Source organism: Hyaena hyaena, unplaced genomic scaffold (assembly GCF_003009895.1).
Source record: "Hyaena hyaena isolate Hyena2069 unplaced genomic scaffold, ASM300989v1 scaffold_179, whole genome shotgun sequence".
In the NCBI taxonomy this organism is placed as follows: domain Eukaryota; kingdom Metazoa; phylum Chordata; class Mammalia; order Carnivora; family Hyaenidae; genus Hyaena; species Hyaena hyaena.
In genome coordinates this window covers 2,227,618-2,237,409 of record NW_024080812.1, presented here as the reverse complement: position 1 = coordinate 2,237,409, position 9,792 = coordinate 2,227,618, and the positions used below count along the sequence as shown (strand labels likewise).

At 48.5% G+C, this 9,792-nt stretch overlaps 1 long non-coding RNA gene across 1 annotated transcript; it reads left to right on the top strand.

The window, feature by feature from the left end:
• Nucleotides 1-6,884: 6,884 nt before the first annotated feature.
• Nucleotides 6,885-8,180, top strand: LOC120237405. The gene is made up of 3 exons (XR_005529941.1): nucleotides 6,885-7,023; nucleotides 7,368-7,486; nucleotides 8,058-8,180. It is a non-coding gene; the product is annotated as an uncharacterized LOC120237405 (long non-coding RNA).
• Nucleotides 8,181-9,792: the final 1,612 nt, after the last annotated feature.

The window sequence follows — 9,792 nt, the reverse complement described above, 5'->3', positions numbered from 1 at the left end:
CGCGCCAGGCTGGGTTTCTGACGCGGTCGCCCCCGCGAAGGCGCGGTACGGTCTGCGGTTAGGCCTCCGGGTACAGAGTCTGCGGGCTCTGAACTTCCCGCCCTGCCGTCGCCCCCGGGAGCCTTCCTGGTCCAGCGCTCTCCGCCCGGGCGGGGTGCCGCGTCCAGGTGCCCTGAGCGCGCGCGGCGCCTCTGGCTGGCTGGTCTTTGCCCATTTTCTCCCGCCCCCAGCCTTAACCAGGTGCCGCCTCGCACTTAGTGTATGGCCCTCGAGTAATACGGAATTAAATGGCACTGAAAGGATTTGCAGGGATTCCGAGTCATCCCGAGCTCAGTGGAAATTGGGGGGGGGGGGGGGGGGGGGGGGGGGGGGGGGGGGGGGGGGGGGGGGGGGGAGAGGGGGAGAGGGGTTGGAGTGGAACCAGGCTGGGAGCTTTATTCTGGCCTCTGGTCGGTGCAAAGTTCCCGTTCACAAAAAAGATCACAGGTTTAAAGAAGCGCAGATCGTAGGAGCCCTCTGCCTCCAGAATATACCGACCTACCCACCCCTAAAAAAGCTACAGCTGGCGATTCCTTCATTAGGTGCAAAATTTAAAGGCATGCCGGGGAACTCAGTAAGCTAGATAAATTCTATTTTAACGCAATATTTTTGAAAATCAAAATAATGCGGGGCGCCTGGGTGGCTCAGTCGGTTGAGCGTCTGACTTCGGCTCAGGTCATGAGCTCACGATTCGTGGGTTCGAGCCCCGCGTCGGGCTCTATGCTAACAGCTAGCTCAGAGCCTGAAGCCTGTTTCATATTTTGTGTCTCCCTCTCTCTCTGACCCTCCCCCGCTCATGCTCTCTCGCTCTCGCTCTCTCAGAAATAAATAAAACATTTAAAAAAATAAAAAATAATGCAAAAAAAAAAAAAACCAGATGAACAAAATATCAAAATTTTAAATGAGGACAGGATCAGCCCGTCCTACGAGACCATATGGGAACCTGCAACAAAAGGAAACATAGCAGTACTGAACTGTTTCTAGTATTCCTTAGGACACATTCAGCTTGTTCATTGTTTGCACTGGGTGTGAAGGGCCCCCTAAGGACTCTTCACCAGGAAGAGGAAAGGCCCCAGCTGCCTAGAAGGGAATAAAAGTTTCTGTCAGAAGAAAGTACCCCCAGGCTGCCTTTCAGAACCAGCCTGCAGCCAATTCCCAAACCACAAAGGGCATCCCTGCCCCAGACATGCCTCACTTCAGCTTTCTCACTGACTGACTTAAGGTCTCCCTGTGAGTTCAAAAGCAATGTGTCTTCCACTCCATTTCAGGATGCTCAGAGACTCAGTACCTTCTGAAGCCAGGTCTGTAGTGGGTGCTAGGTTTTATTTAATGTACAACAATCCCATTAGGTGGGTTTATTATCCCTTTATTTATTTATTTTTCCAGCAAAGGAAACAAACTCAAAGCAGTTAAATAACTTGCCCAAGGTCACACAAGGTAGGATTTTAACTCCAGGGTAGTGTGACAACACTTGCTTCTCAGCTTTTGAGCTGGGAAGAGGAGTAAAGAATCACATGAGCTCTATGGGGCGCCTGGGTGGCTTAGTCGGTTGGGTGTCTGACTTTCGCTTAGGTCATGATCTCGTGATTTGTGGGTTCGAGCCCCGCGTCGGGCTCTGTGCTGACTGCCAGCTCAGAGCCTGGAGCCTATTTCAGAGTCTGTATCTCCCTCTCTCTCTGACCCTCCCCTGCTCACGCTGTCTCTCTCTCTCCTAGAAATAAAAAAATAAATAAAAATATTTTTTTAAAAAAAAGAATCACATGAGCTCTGAAATCTTGCTGGGCTCAAATCTAGGACATGAGAGGGTAGAGTGGAAAATTCTTATCCCCCTTGGCTCCAGCTGCAGCCCGTTTATCTCCTTCTTCCTCTGAAATGCCAGAAAAGCTGGGGATTGGCACAAATTGACACAACTTTCTAGGACTAGGAAGAGACGGCAATACATTTGACAACAAGGGTTCCTGAATGAGTTCACAGAAATGGAAAAGGGAGGCATACTGATCCTCTCTCCCGGCAGTGCCCCCACCAGGAGGAAACTAAGGCCTCTTCATACTTAGAACCTGCATCCTATCCTGGGAAAGCCCCTGGTACAGCCCACCCCATCTGATTCACTGGACTCAGGGCATGAGTCACATTCCTTCCTCACCCAGCTATAGTGGCTGAGCCACTAGCCCACCAAGGAACCACGCTGACATAAGCCCAACTCAACCATGGGGAAAAGGATGAAGACAGAGGAAGCTGGCAGTGGTGAACAGCTGAGACTTGGAGAAAGGAGAGGGAAAGGGAAGGAAGCTCAGAACACAAGAGCTTATCTTGCTTTTCCAGGCAGACACCTCTCACTCTCAAGACTTAGGCTGATGTGGAAGGATCCTTGACTCTTTCAAAAGGTCAGATAATATCTAGAATGTGTGAGTTGTAGAGAGCTATATGGTCAGTGTTTGGGTGTAGGTTATTGAAATTCCACCATTAGAGAGTCATTCCTTTAGCTATAGATAATAATCCACTATTTAAGATACTCACTATAGAGAAAGGTAAGTCATGAATCCTTACTCACAATGAATACATTGACTTAATGAGTGTATCAGAATCACAGAATCAGAATCTAATCAGAATGTCAAAAATGAAGACTCCAAAGCCCAGAGAAATAAAATGACTTCTCCAAGGCCCAACAGCCAGTTGGTGGCAATGCAAGATCAGAAAACAGGCTAACAGTGTAAGTACTTCAAGACTAACCCTCAGCAAATGCAAGGGCACTTTCCCTCCTATGTCAGAATAGGACTGCCTTGAGGGTGTAACTACGTGTGCTGGAAAGAGTTCTGTCTGCAAAGCCAGAAAAGACCTTAAACAATGTCTTCCATGTTTTTTTTCTGACTATAATTTTTGTGCTTATTATAGAAAATTTAGAAATTACCAAAAAAAAGATAACCACACAAATCCCATTATCCAGGCAGATAATATTTTTACATTCACATATGTTTTTATTTAAAAATTCTTGAAGCTTGGGGCACCTGGGTGGCTCAGTTGGTTGGGCGTCCGACTTCGGCTCAGGTCATGATCTCGCAGTTCGTGGGTTCAAGCTCCACGTCAGGCTCTGTGCTGACAGCTAGCTCAGAGCCTGGAGCCTGTTTTGGATTCTGTGTCTCCCTCTATCTCTGATCCTCCACTGCTCATGCTGTGTGTGTCTCTCTCTCACAGAAATAAATAAAACATTAAAAAAAATTCTTGAAGCTTGTCTTTTTTTCATTTATGACATGAAATGTTATAGCATGCATAAAATTTATCATGCCTATATCATAATGTATTTCATCATTTCCATTTAGGCTGAATTCCCTGTTTCACTGCGTAAATGATGCTTTGATAAGTACCTCAGTACATAAACATTCTGCCACATCCCTGATTATTTTGGATAAATTTTTAAAGCATGCTTTTAGGTTAAAGCGTATAAGTTTTAAAAATTCTTGATACACATCTCCAAACTGCCTCTTAGAAACAAACCACAAGACGCCTTCACCAACAGCATATGATAATGACAGTCTCAGGTATCTATACCAATATTACCTGTAGTATTTTTAGAAATCTTTGCTGATTTTACTGGAAGGAACAGAGCCCCTTCCTAGATGTGTAGGCTCTGTGTTATCTTTATCAGGGGATGGCCAGCTGGAGGAGTTCCCCCTGGAAGAGACTCAGAACTGGGAAGTGGCCAGGAAAGAGGGCAGTGAAGAGGCCCAGTGTAAAGCGCCACTCACAGGAGAAGGAGGGCATGTGGGGTCTTGGGCCCCCAAGAGAGCACCCTGAAGGTATTTGGGCAGAGAAAAGAGGAAGGAGAGGGGAGCTAGAAGTGAAGGCAACAGAGAAAGCTGGTAGAGAAATTTTGCCCAATTCATGGCTTTGCCCAAAGCCATCCATCAAGTTGCCCTCTTACAACCAGAAACATATTCATTCATCCATCATTTCATTCATTCAGTCAGTCACCAAGGTGGAGACTCCTATTGAGTATGGCCTGTGTACAAAGCACAAACCCAGTGCCAGGAGCAATACACAGACCCTGGCCCCAGGCCTTACACATCGGTGTAGACAAAGTACCACTTTGATTAACCATGAATGTCCCCCTGGCCTGCTGCAACTAGTAGGGCAGACCCACCAACACAAAATGCAGTGTTACAGAGTAATTTTGCTCATACCGTCTGTGCTAAAGACCAGTGTTTTTTATTTCCCCTGAGTCGTGGACTATTTGCATGGTCCTAGCGTGCATGACTAGAACATAGCCTCCACCACAGGCGACTTATCAGAGACTTCTGCATCAACCAAACTCATCTATATTCTGTTCAATGAAATAAAGCCATCAATCATGCACTTGAATGTCATGGCAATGCCCAGCCCTGTAAAAGTTTCCAAATATTCTTAATTTCGGTTCTTAGCTTGTAACAGAGCAGTTCCAAACAGTTCACTCGTGAAAGAAATCACACTTTGAGGGTGAGTTCTGGAAACTTCAAGTCTTATTTCAGCCACTACATGACTCTTGGCAAATTACTTATCTTCTCTGATCCTTATTCTCCTCATCCATAAAATGAGGTAATAAAGTGCCTATCTCACAGGGTTATTGGGAAAATTAGTAAGAATATGAAAGTAAATTGTGTAGTGTCAATGCCTGGCACACAGTAGGATACGATAAATTCCCTCAATTCCATTTTATCCCAACCTTGTGAGGTTAGTAGAAGTATTGGTTATAAGTACCCCACAGTTATGGATAAAATACCAAAGCTGGGCAGGGGGTAGAAGAGCAAAGTTTATATTTACTGTGTCCCTATTATGTGCCAAAGATTTCACGTATACGATTTCATCCTCAAAAATTCCCTGTGAATTGGGTATTATACCCATTCTGTAGATGGAAATGAAGATTCAGAAAAGTTAAATAACTTGGCCAACATCACAAAGCTAGTATATGGCTCAGTCCAGGTTAAAATCTAGACCTGATTCCAAGCCTTGTTCTTTCCACTACTTCATACTGTCTCCTTTGGCTGAAAGATGTTCTCTCTTCCGGAGAAGGAATCCCGTCGGCCTAAGTCAGGGGGCTGCTGTGGTAAATGCATTCTTGTTCCCAATTATTCACTGCCTGTGTAGAAGGCTTCCCTGACCCTTTGACCTAGGGTGGGTCTTGTAACTTGCTTTGACCAACGGAACATCAGCTGCATATCTCAGTGGAAGATTTAAGCACCATCACCTGGTTCCACTCTTGCTCTTTCCACAAGCCCGGCATGTTCCAAATAGGGGCTGCTTCTACAACTTGAGTCTGGGAATGCACACAACTTGGGAAAAGAACGACAGCCAACGTGAGTAAGAAGTAAGCCTTTGTTGTTGTAGACATGAAGTTGGGGGAGGGTTGTTTGCTACCATGGTGTAACTGGTGAAAGCTCATGGATACCGCCAGCTCTCCACCTCAGCCGCTTCTCAGATCCTGAAGGATGCTACTGGGCAATGCCAGGACTTGCAGCTTTGGAACACTTGGCTGGCATGAAACCCACCTCCCTGTTCCACTGGCAAAGCTGAAACACCTTGAGAGGGCTGTCACTCTCACTAGGGTGTTCAGCCAGCCTTTGGTCGGGGACAGCCCAGACCCCTTGTTTCCCCACCAGTGTCGTCAACCCTGCCTATGGCCCAGAACCCAGCCTTTTAGGAGAAATGCTTGTGGCAGCTGTTGCCTGGACAGGAAGGGCAGGGGGTGGAGCAGGATGCGACTCATGACTCAGCTGTCTGTGCCCAAGAACTGGACCTGTTTAATATAGATAAGGGCCCTCCCCTCCTTCTCTCCCCCTTCCTCCCTTCTCTAAATGTTATTCCTAGAGGTTAGGCTTTCTTTTTTGCTTATTTTGTGTGTATAAAAAAAAAAGGGTCAGGGCAGGGGGCCGGGCCGCTGGGTGGCTCAGCAGGTTAAACATCCGGCTCTTGATTTTGGCTCAGGTCATGATCTCTGGGTTCATGAGATGGAGCCCAGAATCAGGGTCTACACTGACAGCACAGAGACTGCTTAGGATTCTCTCTCTCTCTCCTTCTCTGCCCTACACCCCCTGCACGCACTGTCTCTCTCAAAATAAAAAAGGGGTGGGTGGGTGGTGGTAGAATCTTGGCCTGGGAATGTCTGAGGAACCCCAGCAGCAAGGGGGTGGCCATGGTGCCATGTGCTGGCCACCTGTATCACTATCACATCTGGTCATATCTGTTCTCAGGCCTCAGAGGCTCTCACCTGGCCAATCATCAGAATCACCTGCAAGGCTTTTACCAGCCCCACGCAGATCCTCCCCTCATAACAAGGCAGACTGTGTACTGCATAAAAAGGGCAAACGGTAGCCAAAATGCAGGCATTGCTTCACAGTCCCCACATGCCCTCAACTCCGGGCTGCATTCTCCACAGGGAAGGGGGGTTTTTTCCTTAACCTAAAGCCTCTGTCCACTTGCCAAGCCACATCCTAGCAAGACTGCTTCTGCCCAAAGAAGGCACCTTCTTCTATTTCCTACAAAGTAGCAGGGACCAAGCCCATCCCCAGGAGATTCTGATTGGTGGTTTGGAGAAGTCTCATTTTAGAAATCGCTCCTAGTGAGGAGGTGGTTCAGCTCTGGGAACCTTACTCCTGGAAACCCCCTGAGCTTCTCAGCCCTCTTAAGGGGAAGGGCCCTCTGAACTCAAACGTGGGTGCCGACTGAAGACGAGCCCCGTTGCTGACTATGACGGGGAGAGAGGTAGCGAAATCCCGTGCGTCTCCCAGGTGATGTGGTGGCTCGAGCTGAGTTCAGGGGAGCAAGCCGCTCTCCAGGCTGGTCTCCCCCCTGCACTCAGGGCGGCTGGCATAAAAGCGTCCCCAGCCCCCATGCACCCAGCTCCACCCTCGGGAGCGGCTATCAGTTGCTAGGTGGGGCTGTCTGCCAGGGAGATTAGAAGAGGGCGAAGCCTGCCCCAACAATCCCCAACGCAGAGCTCTGAACTTAGAAAAAGTGAGGAGTAGGGGGTTGCTGTGGGCTTGGTGAGGTTAAACACGCTACGAGATGCTGTGAAGACTGAGTTCGCAATCTAGCAATCACTCCGCGCGGAAGAAGCTCAAGCTAGAACTTCCTAGGACTGGAGGCAGACGCTTCCCGGCGTTCCAAACGCGGAACCGCGGGGGAGGGGCGCGCGCAGGGCGGAGGTCGGCAGGCCCTGCTGTGGGAGACTTCCCACCTCCACCTGGCGAGCGGGACCCTTGGACGCAGAGTTTAAGGACGCGCCTGGAGTGTGGAGGCGCAAGGTCCACGCCTGAAACTGCGTGTCTCCTTAAATCTTGTGCTGTGTCTCCTGCTAGTGCTGCCCAAGTTCCACCCAGAGTCCCGACCTCTGCGGGTATGACCGCTGAATTACCCCGCTCTTCCGACAGCCTTTGGGGTTGCCCGCCCACGTCGAAGCCCACCTCCCACGAGCAAGGTGAATCTCCTCTCCTTTGAAGATCAGAAATGGAACTCTTTCCTGTTCTATTAAAGATACATTTCCAGTCAGGGCAGACGTGGAAGAAAATAGCAAGCAGTGATTAAGATGGCCGACTGTGCCTCTGCTCTGCTTAGAGTGCAGATCTGACTCTAGAGGGCTGTGCTAGGCCTGGGACTTTGCACTTCTAACTAGTTCCCAGATGATGCTACTGCCCTTGGTTAGGAACCACCGGAGTTACTTAGCTCCTGTAAAGGGAGACCTTGAACTCGGGACTGGCTGCACAATTTGCAGGGCCCTATACAAAATGAAAAGCCATCCTGAATCAAAACTTAAGAATTTCAAGATATCAGCAACAGACTGTTAAAACAGTCATGGGGCCCTGTGCCGCTGTTGGAGCCTCACAGGGTTGTTGAGAAGATTAAAGGTTAGCCCGTAAAGCTCTTAGATATCACCTGTGCATATGGTAAATCCTTGATAATGTCAGTGAGCAGTAGTGCTCAGCCCCAGATAGCCTCTCCCTGAACATAGAGACCGTCAGACCTTATGTAGTCCAATCTTTCTTTTACAGGGGAAGAAATTGAGCTTCCAAGGAAGAGCTCAAGCAATAAATGCTAGGTCAGAGGGACAACTTGTGAGGTCACAATCAGAGCTCTTCGCCAGGTCTTTTCCTCCTGGGCTGTATTCAGTATGTGTGTGGGATGGGGGTGGGGGACAGGCAGCAGGCAGGGAACCTCCCATCTCAGTAATGCTGAGGGGAGGTTGAGACTAGATGGGTGCAAGTTGGCCCTGTAGGAACACAATCCAGATCGCTGGATCACACACCTGTTGGACTTCTGGGATGTATGTTCTGAGCCCCTTGTAAGAACCTAGAATTCTGTGGGAATGCCACAGGTGCCTTCAACCACTGCCTCTTAAACAGATCCAACTGCTGGTATGCAGAAAAGAAGGATAATGGTGTCTGAGGGCTCTCGTCACGTGACACGTGCTTCTCCTAAAGCTTCTCCAGGCTTTTGCTTTTTCACCTGATTTCGGATTCTGTGCTTTGTTTTGCATGAGTGAGGTTGCCAGATGTTGAATTCTGGATGAATGAGTTATCACTGCCTCAATAAGGAAACTGATAACAGAAAAATTGCAGGTTTTAAGAATGATTGCCATTATTGCTATTTTAGTCGTCACTATTAGGACAGGAAGATTGACAGTGAATTTCTGAGGCCATTCTGAGAACAAGACCAGCTCTTCCCTTCCAATTACAAATCGGGAAGCCATGTTACAGTAACAGTAGTGCCTTCTGTTTCTAGAGGCCACTGTCAGACAGTGTCTATTGAAGACAGAACTCTGCCCTTGACTCCTAATTGCACTTTTCAGACATGGGGGTACACTGTGGCCAGTGATGTAAAGATGGGGTAGTGATGTAAAGATGGGGTAGTGAGTTAATCCAGCCCTCAGATTTGTGTCTACCCTAAACCAGGGTACAGACCATGGCTACCTCTTCCTTCCCTCACGCCCTCTTACCCCTCCAGGTGTCTCATGATTGGCTTAGGAAGGAAGAAATGGGTGAGGCTCAGGTGTCAGCCCAGTCAGGTAGCCCTAAGGGCTGAGCAAGACAACTATTTCTTTTTCAAGAAGGATTCCCTCTCCAGCAGGATCCCACTTCTCTCTCAGACCCTCCCCTGTGGCCCCTCTTCTGAAGCTCTCTCCAACTACCCCCAGAGTTGGGGCTCAGCCTTGTATGTCACTGCGTGTTAGTAGAAATAATAATAGCTGCCATATTTGGGGCTCTGTGCTAAGTTATCCATTAATGCCGACAGCCCAACGAGGCAGATGTTGTTATTTGCATTTGCAGACGATGAAACAGAAGTAACTTGCCAAGCTTGTGCAGGGCTGACTCCAAATTTTGGGCTCTTAACTTCAGAGGTGTACTGAACAGTGTATCATATACTATGGGGACAGTCTCTCAAAAAGCAGACCAGAGGTCTGGGGCTCCAATGACTTCGGAGTGGAATGAATGAGTGCAGAGGACAGAGGTGTATTTGAGGGCAGGCATCTCTGCAGCACGATTCCAGGGAGCTGAGTCTACAGCTGAAATGCTCTGCGGTGCTCTGGGTGTTTCTCTTTGTGGCTGTGGCCTGCTCAGGACATTTGTGGCTCTTGGAAGTGGAGTCAGCTAGGAAGTCTGTCACCTATGATGCTAAGGTCTCCAGGAAGTAGGCCTGCTGGGAAAACAGCCCCATTGTCTCTCATGACCAGGAACAGCTTGAGAGACTGCCATACTTGTGAGTGAGAAACCCAGGGAGGGCAGACCT